Source organism: Trachemys scripta, chromosome 17, assembly GCF_013100865.1.
Source record: "Trachemys scripta elegans isolate TJP31775 chromosome 17, CAS_Tse_1.0, whole genome shotgun sequence".
NCBI classification, from domain to species: Eukaryota; Metazoa; Chordata; order Testudines; family Emydidae; genus Trachemys; species Trachemys scripta.
Genome location: NC_048314.1, coordinates 16,105,022 through 16,118,325, shown reverse-complemented (window position 1 = coordinate 16,118,325; position 13,304 = coordinate 16,105,022). Strand labels below are relative to the sequence as shown.

Genomic DNA, 13,304 nt, shown 5'->3' with positions numbered 1-13,304 from the left:
ACTGGAGGAAATACCTTTGCTTATTCCAGAGAAAATTGATTTTAATTTGACCACGTGATGAGCCTTTGGAAAGAACATACTGAACATGAATAGTTGCTATGTTCAAATAGCAAAAAGTGAGCAGCTAAAGAAGGATTTGGGCTCATTTGTGTGACTATCTTAGCTGTGTATTGAAAAATGCAGCAATTTATGTTGCTGTGAATTGGTAGAAACCTCTGGGACTCAGGGAAGAGATTTTTGTGGATCTTGTAAGGTACAAAGCCGGTGAGCAAGGTGTGACGGGTTGGATCACAGAAACCCCCTGGGGGTTGCTAACTGATGTGCCAAGACGACTACTGCCCCTGCTTTCCCTGCCAGCCTGGGACTCCAGCACCCTGTCTTGTTGAGCCAGACACGCCAGTCTGCTCCAACACAGACCCAAGGCCTGAACCACGTGCCCCAAAGCTGCAGACTTAACTGAAAGCAACTTAAGAAGTTTAAGAGTGTCTTTAACACTCAGATGCCCAACTCCCAATGGGGTCCAAACCCCAAATAAATCCGTTTTACTCTGTATAAAGCTATTGCAGGGTAAACTCATAAATTGTTCGCCCTCTATAACACTGATAGAGAGATATGCACAGCTGTTTGCCCCCCCCGGGTATTAATACATACTCTGGGTTAATTAATAAGTAAAAAGTGATTTTATTAAATACAGAAAGTTGGATTTAAGTGGTTCCAAGTAGTAACAGACAGAACAAAGTGAATTACCAAGCAAAATAAAATAAAACACGCAAGTCTATCCCTAATACAGTAATAAAACTGAATACAGATAAAATCTCACCCTCAGAGATAAGTTTCTTTCACAGACTGGACGCCTTCCTAGTCTGGGCACGATCCTTTCCCCTGGTACAGCCCTTGTTCCAGCTCAGGTGGTAGCTAGGGGATTTCTCATGACTGCAGCCTCCTTTGTTCTGTTCCACCCACTTGTATATCTTTTGCATAAGGCGGGATTCCTTTGTCCCTCTCTGGGTTCTCCCCACCCCACCCCCAATGGAAAAGCACCAGGTTTAAGATCATGTGACCTGAACTGGAATCCCATGTCACTGTAAGACTTCATTGCCCACTTGCCAGCACACAGGTATACAGGAAGACTTACAGGTAAAACAGAGCCATTTACAGTCAATTGTCTTGGTTGATGGGAGCCATCAAGATTCCAAACCACCATTAATGGCCCACACTTTGCATAATTACAATAGGCCCTCAGAGTTATATTTCATATTTCTAGTTTCAGATACAAGAGTGATACGTTTATACAAGTAAGTTGAACACACTCAGTAGATTATAAGCTTTGTAATGATACCTTACAAGAGACCTTTTGCATGAAGCATATTTTAGTTACATTATGTTCACACTCATCAGCATACTTTCATAAAATCATATAGAGGGCAATGTCACACAAGGGTTCCTGGGCACTTAGTGAGGTGTGAAGCAACTGAAGGAAGGTTCCTATACATCTTGGAAGGTGCAGAAGGGAGGCCCAAGTTAAAGATGTTGCCAAGATTACAGCCTGAGTGACCGGCAGGATGGTTGTGGTGGTGGACAGTGATCAAGAAAGGAGGTAGCAGGGAAGGCTTAGGGAGGGAGAGAATTAAAAGTTCTGTTTTACCCATGTTGAGCTGGAACTGGCCGCTAGACATCCACAAGGAAATGTCAGAGGGAAGGCCAAGACTTCTAGTTTGGACAGAAGGAGACAGATTGGGAGTAGAGAAGTAAATCTGTAAATTGTCAGCATAGAGATGGTTGTTGAATTTGTGTTTGTGAATGAGATCACCCGGAGCTAAGATGTAGAGGGAGAAGAGAAGGGGACCAAAGACACAGGAACCGCCACAGAAAGGTGGTGAGGGGGGGTGAGGAGGATCCTCTGAAGGACCAATTAGAGAGGTAGGAGAAGAACCAGGAGAGGACCGTCTCAGAAGCCAAAGGAGGACAAGAGTGCAATATAAACAACGTGGTGGAGGATGTCAATAGCTGCTGACAAGTCAAGGAGGATGAGGATGGAGTACTGTTTCTGAGCTTCAACTAGGAATAGGGCATTAGACGCTCTGAGGAAAGCTGTTGCAGTGGAGCACAAGGGGGGCAGAAGCCAGAGTGGAGAAGGTCTAGAATGAAGTGGAGGAGAGGAACTCGGGATACTGGTAGTTCAGTAAGCTTTGAGATAAATGGCAGAAGGGCAATAGGGCAGGTAGCTGGAGAGGCACATGGGGTCAAGGGTGGTGTCTTTTAAAATGGGTGAGACTAAGCATGTTCGTACTGGAGGGAAGGAGCCAGAAGTGAGTGAGAGTTTTAAGAGATGAGTAAGGATGGGGATAACCAGGGGCGCGAGGGAGATCGGAGAGGGGATAAGGAACCCAACACCCCTGCTGCAGTCTGATCCAAGGGCAGGGAGTGGTGGGGAAAGAAAGGCTTCCATAAGAGAGGGCAGCTGCAGAGGGTCAGGAGCTGGAGGGGGCAAGATATCAAGAGGTCATGGATGGCAGAGCTCTTTTTAGCAATTAAAGGGACATTCCAGAGACAGCAGCTGAAGGGGAGGCGGAAAAGGGGAAGGAGGGTGTTGGGCATGAGATTAGAAATGATGGTGCCTGAGGGGCAAGGGCTGTGGGGTGGGTGGTTGTGAGAGATGTCACCAGAGGTGAGGAGGAGATGGCAGAGGAGGGTGTGTATGTGGGATCTGGGGGGATTTCAGGACGGAGCGGGGAAGAGGCACAAGTAGAGCTGGTGGGAATTGTGGAGGGGTGAGGATAACAAGGATGGGGAAATGGAGAGAAGGGGGGCAGGAGGAGGAGATGGATGTTATGGCTGGCTTTCTCTTAAGAGCTGAATCCTGCAAGGTGCTGAGCCCCCTCTGCTCCTGCTGAGGACAGTGGGAACTGAAAATCATCAGCACCTCTCACCAGACTGTAGGATTGATCCCTAAGTCAGCAGTGACTGGGGTAAACGTGCAGGTGTCCTAGATACCTGCAATCCTCAGGTGCATAGTGGATCACAAGTCCAACACGCTGGGCCAGAATCACAGCAGCTCTGACTCCCTGACCCCCATTTACAAGCTGTAACTTACACCATTTCCCCCTTTGGCCTATTGAGCTTTGCCACTCAGAAGCCCCATACCTCTCCATGCCCTAGAGTGCAATGTTGCGAAGCAAAGGTTAATGTTATATGTTTGTTTGTTTTTCAAAAGTCCTTCATTTTCTTCTCTCTGTTTCCTCAGTCCTCTCTGGTTAATGGTTTAATCCCAAGTCACTGTGGTCAGCAAAAGGAGATGCACCTGCTACACCCCAGCTTTGGAATCCTCAGTCACCTGTCAGAGGAATCCACGTTGCGTAGCTATTTTGGAAGGTAATGTAGATGATCGTGACTATTAGGAATTGAGGAGACCTCCAAGGTCCCATCTAGTCTTTCCCATCCAGTACAGAATTATGCCCTAACAGCAATTTTCTAGTGTTCTGCTGGTGGGGAGGAGAAAGTGGTTCAAATACTCATGTTTTTTGCTGGTGAACAGCAGTAATCTGGTAAATAAGAAATTTCTGTTAGTTTATTGAGAAAGAGAAGAGCAAAACTGGAATGCAATGGGGCTGTACATTTATTTTTAAGGTATGTAAATATGAAATGCAAAGTAGATGTGGCCATGGGAGTCCTGCCAAATCAATGATGCATCTCTTGGGATCACAAAGTTTGGGCATCCCTGGGCTCAAGAGATTAAGCCAGGTAACAGGAGGACACGATGTGTGTCCAAATAGATACCTAACAAGACAGTAATAATACTTCACACATATATAGCATCTTTCACCCAGTGGTGTCAGAACATTTTGCTGCTGGTTTCGTGTGCACTAGGGAACGCAGTGTAGAGCAATGGATAGGACCCAAGAATGGCAGTCAGGACTTGTAGATTCTGTTACTGATTTGCTGTTTGACCCTAGGCAATTAATTTAAGGCCCTGATTCAGCAAAGCACTTAAGCTTATGCACCAGGCTATCCCTATTCAAAACTCATAGTCCCTGATTCAGGGAAGCATCCCTATTCAAGACATCACTTAACCATGTGCTTAATGTTTATTAAAGCCAATCTGACTTAAGCTTGTGCTTAAAGTTAAGCATGTGTATGTGCATTGCTGAATAGAGTTGGTTTGCTGAACTGAGGCCTTAGGGCCTGATTTTCATAGATCCTGAGCATCCACAATTCCCACTGGACTCCTTAAGGGAGCTGCAGATGCTCAGTGGCTGTGCAAATAATTCCCCTTTGTGCCCCGTTTCTCCCGCATCTGCAAAGTAGAGATGACACCCACCTTTGAGGTGCACAGATGAGCAGTGTTCTAGAAGTGCCAAGTATTGGGGTTAATTGAGATCATGGGCCAGTTTATGATGCTACTTGTTGCTTTCTGGCAGGTCTAAAAAAGAAAACCAACCCAACACCTAACCTCGGCTGCGATCAAAACTCTCCTCGGATCAATGTGAACAAGTTAATCAGGGCTCATACCCACAGCAGCATTATCACTCAGTTGTGCCCTTTATTGTATAGCTGGTCCACAGGGAATGAGAACGAGAATCAAAAGACCAAAACATTTTCTTTAAAAATGACCAGCATCTTTAAAGTGACAGTGCCTCAGAGTAGAAGCAAAAAGACTAATTGTTGGGAAAAGGCCTTTCATATACTGAAAAGGGGAGGCAAGGACGCCAGTCTTGTTCTGATATGTTGACTGCAGTGCCAATAGGGTGGTTCACGGCTGCTGCAAACAAGATGATAGAGGAGATGTTCTCTTGAATAATTCAGCTGATGGCGAAGAGATGGAAATGGTGCTCATTCCCTATTAGGAAGTCATCAGTATCATCAGTGTTCAGGCATCCGTTCCTGCCAGTGCGCAACCTGCATCCTTGCAATTCAAGTTGCTCAGACTTGCTGACGGGCTTGCCCTTAGCATCAGCATTGTGTGTGTTTGGGGAGGGGGGAGCATGTTTGGAGAGAGAATTATTTTTTAGTTAGGGTTTTATACACACCCATCCAGGGGGGCAGGATGCCTGTCACACACGTCCTCTGACAACTCAATTATTTCCACACTTCTTTGTACTCCCTGTCTGTACCAATGCTATTGATAATTGAAACAACCAAATACAGGTAATGCAATGTGACCAGTCTGCCCTCTTCTCATTAGCAGCTTTCTTTGTAAAGGCCAGTAATTAGGCTGTGGATATGGGAGTTCCCAGCTACTGTGCCAGGGCAAAGTTGTGGTGTTGATGCAAAACAGTCCCCTCCCCTTTCCTCCTAGCAGGGTATCTTTCAATAGTCAACTACCCAGATTTCCTTTGATGTCCAGAAGCTTTTTTACTCTTACCGAGATTCTCTCAGAACACTTAGAAATATGGAGCACTGAGAGGCTTGGCTGTGCTGTACAATGGAAGGAGTGTGGATTCGTGTTTAGGGTGCAGCAATGGCAGAGAGGATTGCCGAGGTCTGGTGTGGGTTCGTGTTTAGAGTGCAGCAATGGCTAGGCTCCCATTAGCTGAATTTGGCTTAATGCATTTCCTTCTTCAAATTAAGGATGGACCGCACTTCTGTACCTGGTCCTGTTGATTGGCAACTGGAAGCTACAATACCAATTCAGAGAGCCCCGCCTCCAGGTAGGGTTAGTGGAGTCACATCACATCATTAGACTCCGCCAAACAGCACTGGCTGACATGAGCTGTCACTACTGAAAGTCGAACACTTTTCAGTGTGGCATCCATGGGAATGATGCAGTAAAATCTTATAATGCACAGGTGCTTCCATGAGGGTAAAATAGGTGGGGCATCGAAAACACCAAACTCAAGCAGCGTTCCTCCAACACCTTTGTATATGGAGATGCACATGGTTCAGAGTGGGTTCAAACTACTTCCCAAACTCCAGGTCCTATCAGGACTGAGGTGGTTTCTTCTCACTCCAACAGCTCAGTGGGGCTTTTCGTTGTAAGTATCAGATGGGAAGCAGCTTACTGGGTTTTGCTTGACATCTTCAGAGATAGAGCATTTTTTTCCTTTCTAGAGGCCAGTCGGCTGCTGGTAAAGAACATCCCCCATTAGAGCCCATTATGATATAACTTACCTTGCTTTTTAAAATGCCTGCTAGAACTTAAGTATCAGCGGGGTAGCCGTGTTAGTCTGGATCTGTAAAAAGAAACAAAAAGTCCTGTGGCATGTTATAGATTAACAGATGTATTGGAGCATAAGGTGGAGAATATTCACCCACGAAAGCTTATGCTCCAGTCTATAAGGTGCCACAGGACTCTTTGTTGCTTTTTGCTAGAACTTAGAACTTTGTTAGATGCAGGGCCGACTCCAGGCACCAGCCGAGCAAGCTGGTGCTTGGGGCGGCAGCTTGTAGGAGGCGGCATTCTGCCCAATCCTAGGGCGGCACGGCCGCTTTTGTTTTGTTGTTGTTGTTCCACTCCGGCCGCCCTGTAGGGGACGGCAGCGCGGAGGACGGGAGCGCCCTGCAGCAAGCCCGGCAGGGCAGCCCGCGTCCTTCCCTCCCAGCCGACTGGAGCAGTGCAGAGCCCTCCCGGCAGGGGGGCACAGCGGGAGGGGCCGTGTGGCCGCCCCCCTTCTCTCTCTCTCCCCCCCACCCCCGCTCCCTCCCTCTCCCACCGCTAGCAGGGGCACATCTGCAGGGCAGGGAGTCCCCCTGCACCCTTGCTCCGGCCACGCCGCAGGTTTTTTTTTGTTGGTTTTTTGTTTTTTGCTTGGGGCGGCCAAAAAGCCAGAGCCGGCCCTGGTTAGATGGTAGGGATTTTGCTTCCAGGCGCATCTGATTCAGGGATTGTTCAGACACAGCGGTGGTTCTCCAGCTATTTCATCCTGCAAGTCACTTTAGGGGTTGAGAGGGGGAACTGTCATGGAGCACCTCCCTCCTAGCATGGTGATGGGGCAAGGCCAGATGGCTACAGTAAAGTAGTGAGGAACAGGTATGTTAGCCCCAGGCTAAATAAATCCCTGGTACCATGGTAACCAAATGGCAGTTGCTCCAGGTTAATCAAGACACCTGGGGCCAATTAAGATCCTCCTAGAAGGCAGTGGAGATGGCTACATTGATTGAGACACCTGAAGCCAATCAAGGGCTGGCTGGAACTAGTTAAAAGCCTCCCAGTTAGTCAGCGAGGGGTGTGAGGAGTTGGGAGCAAGAGGCGCAAGGAACTGAGAGGGTGTGCTGAGGAGTACAAGCGTTATCAGACAGCAGGAGGAAGGTCCTGTGGTGAGGATAAAGAAGGTGTTTGGAGGAGGCCATGGGGAAGTAGGCCAGGGAGTTGTAGCTGTCATGCAGCTGTTAAAGGAGGCACTATAGACAGCTGCAATCCACAGGGCCCTGGGCTGGAACCCGGAGTAGAGGGCGGGCCCGGGTTCCCCCCCCAAACCTCCCAACTCCTGATCAGACACAGGAGGAGCTGACCCAGACTGTGGGTTCCACCAGAGGGGAAGATCACTGAGGGGAGCAAATCCGCCAATAAGTGCAGGACCCACCAAGGTAGAGGAGGAACTTTGCCACAGCACATAGATCAAAAAACAAAGGGTTGCTAGAACTGATCCTCATAAAAGAATTCCTGTGTAATCCATGCCTCTCATTCTCCAAGTCCTTGCAGAGCATAGGGCATGCAAGATTGCAGCACTTCATTGCAAGGGGAGGCTAGGTAAGGATGCAAGTAGGTTAAATACTGAGCATGGTCCTCTGCGTTGAGGACCAGGCATGCCCACACCTTAAGCTGCACATGTGCAGGGTAGGGAAAGGGCAGAGCATGGGCAGAGAATAATCATGTCTGAGGAGACATGGGTGTAGCCTTAATTCTCGTCATGCTAAGAAGGCTCTTAGCTGGGCACTCCATTAGGCCTCACTCTAGCTTGTAGATGGGAGTAATTTGGTGGCCTTGCAGCAGCGCTCTGCCTTCCCCGTGCACGCCGTTTGGCTCATCGCCTTTTACCTTGCACTGCTACATGCAACACTTCACACATGTGCTGGATCAGGTTCCAGATGAGTTTGATGCTCCTGAGTTGTGCACCACAGCCCAAGGGGCTGGGTTCAAAATAAATTCTGTAGAGCTGCAGAACCAAAATGGTCTTCTGGTCACGCTGAGGCACATGTTAAATAACAACCCCAGTTGTTCAGACCCTAGGAGGGCACTCCTACTGCAGGGAACAAGGCTCAGCCAAGGTGTGCTAGCTGGTGGGACCATCCAGATCCTTCTCAGGCTGCCCTGACCTTTTCCGAGCAGGAGTTGCTTGTTTTGTAGCTGTTCCGCAGAACAGAGAGCAACTGTGTGAACCTTGCAGCAGGTAATGAAACCCTTATGGTAGGGGGGCCAGAGCAGAGAAATTTGCTTTGTGAGCTAATCCTTGATCCTGGAGGACTGCCTGTCGTGAGCACACAGCCTCATCAGAAAGTTTATGGGCAGGAATTAATCATGAGCCCTCAGGACAGATCTGTTGAGCAGCCGGGAAGGGGCGGGGGGAGGGAGGAGAGAGAGAAAGAGGATGGTGGAGAAATCTTCACCTCAGCAATCAACATGGAAAGGAGCCCAGTGAATACCAATGGGGTGAACTCCGACCATATTTCAGCTGACGCAGCCAAAACAAGGAGGCAAGGGGAAGGGAGAGAGCAGAGTGACAAGAGCCTCGGAGCCCTTGGACAAACCATTCTTAATAGCAGGCCGGCCAAATTGAGTAACCGAGAGGAAAAGACAGGATGACCTCTGCATACACACACACAGCCCAGGTGGGATGGACTCATCTGGAGCGAGGCAGGAGTAATGGCACACCTGGTACCAGCACCCTCGGGGGAGGGGGCTGGGTGTGTCCAGTGCTTAGCAAAAAAAACCCCAAACTGTTCGTTTGTCATCTCTCCATTTAATATTCCACATAATGGACTTCAGCACCATCCCCTCCTGCCTGCCCCCCACACCCTGTCTGAGCACTGTCCCCTCCTGCCTGCCCCACTGCCTGAGCATGTCCCCTCCTGCCTGCCCCCCACCCCTGTCTGATCGCCATCCCCTCCTGCCTGTCCCTCCACCCCTGTCTGAGTACTGTCCCCTCCTGCCTGCCCCCCACCCTGTCTCAGCGCCGACCCTTCCTGCCTGCCCACTCACCCTCGCCTGAGCACCGCACCCTGCCCTTCAACCCTTCCTGAGTACTATCCCTGCATACCTTACCCCCCCACACATACCCTGCCTGAGTATCATTCCCTCCTCCCTGGCTCCCCATCCCTGCCTGAGCACCTGCCCCCACCCCCAGCATCATCCTGCCAAGTGGGAGCTGGGCCGGTGATAACTGTGTACGGCCCTAAACACAGCCAGGAATAATGAGGCCCTAAAAGACCAGTTTGTGCATTAGTCTTCAGTGCGGTGGATCAGGGACCCTAATACGTCAGGACTCCATGACTCAGTCCCCATGGGATTCAGAACCATAAACGAAAACAGCTTTGGTCTAGTGGTGTTATTTGTCTCATCCTGGCAGGACCTGCCTATCTCTTAAAGAGTCCCAAGGATCCCGCCTATATTTCTGCTCCACATGTACCTATCCACTCATGCGGGTTCTTTGTCACAGCCACTCAGTGCTCCCTGCACCTGCGGGTCCAGGAGATGAGAGAGCAGCTAGCGTGTTAGATACGTTTACACTTGGAGCAGCAAGTGTAATTCCCAGCTTGAGGAGATGTATCCCTGCTAGCTCTGATGGAGCTAGCGCACTAAAAACAGAGTATAGCTGCCTAGTACGATCCCATCTGAGATCCTAGGAACCTGCTCGGGCGACTGACCCCTCCTGCTGCTCACACCATGACAGCCACATTTCTGTTTTTAGTTCGCAGTGAGCTAGCGTGCATATGGTCTACTCAAGCTGGAAAGTACGCTCCCCATTCACAGTGCAGACATACCCAGGCAGAGCAGGGTCAGGACTTCTGGCTTCTATTAGTAGCTCCCACTGGCTCATCGTGTGATCTTGGGCAAGCCACTTTTCTGTGCCTCAGTTTCTCCATCTGTAGAATAGGGATAATACTGACTTACCTCACATAGGTGCTAGAGAAGTGCAGAGTATTGTTATTTGTTAGATGAGCCTGAGTTACCAAGCCCAAAACCAAAGCAATATTTCCCCAGCCTTCAAGGATGTTCAGATCCAGACAGGTGATTTGGTCCCATCCATGTCTAGGCCCCAACTCCTCCTGTTGCCATGTGCCTTTTACACTGAGCTCCTGCCTGTTCTCTTGGAAGCTCTCCAATCCAAACTATCCCATATCCAGACCATATTCTCTCTTTTGCTGGTTACAAGCGGGAGGGTACGAAAGCTCAGCCCCGAAGTTTAGCGTTATCCCTGTCCTGACTCTTAACTCTACTTTACCCTTAATCAGCAAGAAAACTCTTTCCTTAACACGTAGAAAGCCTAATTTTAATCTTATTCATTATTATCAAGTTGTTAAACCAGGGAGGAATTGTATGAGGTGAAATTAAAAGATTTAAAAGAGGACTGGAGGTTTTTTTCCTAGAGACCAGAAAGTAATCTCCTGAGATTAAGCAGGTGATAGGGACTAAACCTGCAGGAAGAAAATGTAAGACTTAAAGAAGAGGTTTCTAATTAAGGAGCAGCATTGCAGAACGCTGAGGGGAATCCCATCCACTGCTTGGCTAGAAAGGCGATGGCCAGAGCAGCAGGATGGGGACAGCTCCATAGCAGAGGGCGAAGTTTTTGTTAATTTCTCTGATTAAAAGAAGCTGCAGGGGAATCAATGGCTCATTGGATCTTTGTGAAGCTTCCAAAAATAGTCTCAAGTCCCAGCCAAAGTTAATGCAGCTGCTGCCAGACTCTCAGCGCTATCTTGTCAAATTCTTACCCACATGAGCAGGCCTTACTCATGTGAAGTCAATGGGGCTAATCTCTTGACTAAGGATTTGCAGGATAAGACCCTTAACTTTCAATGGACAGCATGGGTGAGGAGGTGGAATGAAGGGGAGTTTGTGCTGGTTTGTGTAAGAGCCACTGTGCTCATTGAACGATGTGGTTACAGAAACCAGCTGCCCAGCCTCTCCCTCCTCCACCTTATTATGGGGCTGTGCTAGTTTTTGACTCTCTCCTAAACTTCAGCTAGCCTAAGTGTGGAGACGGCGGCTGGCTGATGGCAGAAGGAGAACGGATCTGGACAGAACTGTGAGAAATGGGTGTCTAGAAAAAGGCTGGCGAGGGAAAGCCAAAAGAGCCTTCATCCTGGGATAGGAGCGGCTCTTGGTTCAGGGAGGCGCCCCAGCTAACGGAGAGTTTCTTGAATCTAGACATTAACACTTGCTACTGAAGCATACTTACTAAGTATGTAGTAAAAATACACTGTATATAGAAACAACTTTACTGAGCATGTCTGCACTGCATGGCTATCTCCACTGTACTAACTAATTTCCCCATGTCTGCCCCAGCAGGCCCCAAGCCCATTGGGGCTGATTTTTCAAAGGCACAACAGGTAGTTAAGTCTCTGATTCCTGTTAGTGCTTGTGAAAGTCTTCTCCTTGCCAGGTCTGGGGTGGGTTCTTTGGGAGTAGCCCCCCATTCCTTGTTACCAATATGGAGGTGATCATGCCAGGACCTTATGAGGAGAAGGAATGGAAGCTTCCAGCCAAGGGGTAATTCTTTTGTGTACATCTCACTTTGCATCTTAGGAAAGTCCTGACTGGGGAGGGGAGCCTGAGAACTGGGATTCATTCGGGGCATCTTGGATGAGGAAGTGACCTCCCCAAGTCAGCCTGGCTGTGCTCTCAGCAGGCCTAATGCAGTCCTGCCACACTTTGAGCAAGGAACTCCGGCTCCCACTCGTGTGCTGAGCTGTGTCATGGTGGAAAGAGAAATATCAGTAGATTTTTAGTCATGTTGGTTTTCCCATGTAATGGCCGTGTGCGTCTGTGCATATACGTGTGTAAATACATGAGTGTCTGCACCTACTTCTTTATACTTAGCTGGTTATTTCTGCTTTATGATGTGCCAGTCACAATCCTTTCAACTACGAAAACAGAATCCCTTGCTATTTGGCTCACCTCCTCCAAAGAGACCGAAGTAAAGGGCTTTGCAGCATGCTCTGAAACGTGCAAAGTGAGTTGCTGCCCTAGTGGATGGGGGGGAAGATGTAGATGTGGTATATCTTAATATTCGTAAGGCATTTGACACAGTCCCACGTGACATTCTCATAAGCAAACTAGAGAAATGTGGTCTAGATGAAACTATTACTAGATTGGTGCAAAACTGGTTGAAGACTGTATTCCAAGACTAGTTATCAATAGCTTTCTGTCAAACTGAGGGGATGTAGCTAGTGGGGTCCTGCAGGGATCAGTTGTGGGTCCGATACTATTCAGTATTTTCAGTAATGACTGGGATAATGGAGTGGAGAGTGCGCTTATAAAATTTGTGGATGACACCAAGTTGGGAGAAGTTGCTAGCACTTTTGAGGACAGGATTAGAAATCAAAATGACTTTGACAAATTGGAGAATTGGTCTGAAATCAACAAAATGAAATTCAATAAAGACAAGTGCAAAATACTACACAAAGCCCTTGGCTACACTTGCGAGTTACAGCGCTGTAAAGCCGCTCCAGCGCTGTAACTCACTGACCGGCTACACTGGCAAGGCACGTACAGCGCTGTCTCTCCCTGGGTACACCTCTGGAGTTACTCCACCTCCCCGAGAAGTATAAGAGATACAGCGGAGTGGCTATGACTCTCCACTGTGAGTGTGTACCAGGAATCAACCTGCAGCGCCGTACTGATCACCTTGTCAAGTGGCCAATCCTCTCCATTGTTGTGACCGGCTGCAGGAATGCGGAAGTGCCGGTTTCAAAGCTCAGAGAAAAAGCAAACAGTTTGCTGTTTGCTTTGAGTGAGTAAATGAATGAGCAGGGGGCTGGGAGTTGGGAACTTGCAAAATAGAGTGCTGACATTCTCCAAAAAGCACTCTCTCTCCCCCCACACTCCCTGTCACACTCCACCCCACCCCGTTTTGAAAAGCACGTTGCATAGGGTTACCATATTTTGTGCCTCCAAATGGAGGACACTCCCCGGGGCCCCGCCCATGCCCCAGCCCCGCCCCCGCCCCGCCCCAACTCCGCCCCCTCCCAAAGTCTCCGCCCCCTCCCCTGCTTCCCGCGAACATTTAATTCGCGGGAAGCCTGAAGCAGGTAAGGGGGGCGGGGGGAGGAGGCGCGGCCCAGCCTGGTCCCCCCGCGGCTCCAGCCTGGGTCGGCTCGGGCCCTGGGGTGCCGGCCCCGACCGACCACCCCCCGGCTCCCAGCCC

At 49.1% G+C, this 13,304-nt stretch overlaps 1 long non-coding RNA gene across 1 annotated transcript in view; it reads left to right on the top strand.

Annotated features, from left to right (window-relative positions):
- Positions 1-3,263: 3,263 nt before the first annotated feature.
- Positions 3,264-13,304, top strand: part of LOC117889543 — a 34,371-nt gene continuing 24,330 nt past the window's right edge. Inside the window, exon 1 of the long non-coding RNA XR_004648507.1 lies at positions 3,264-3,372. This is a non-coding gene — a long non-coding RNA (uncharacterized LOC117889543). The remainder of the gene's footprint in view (positions 3,373-13,304) is intronic.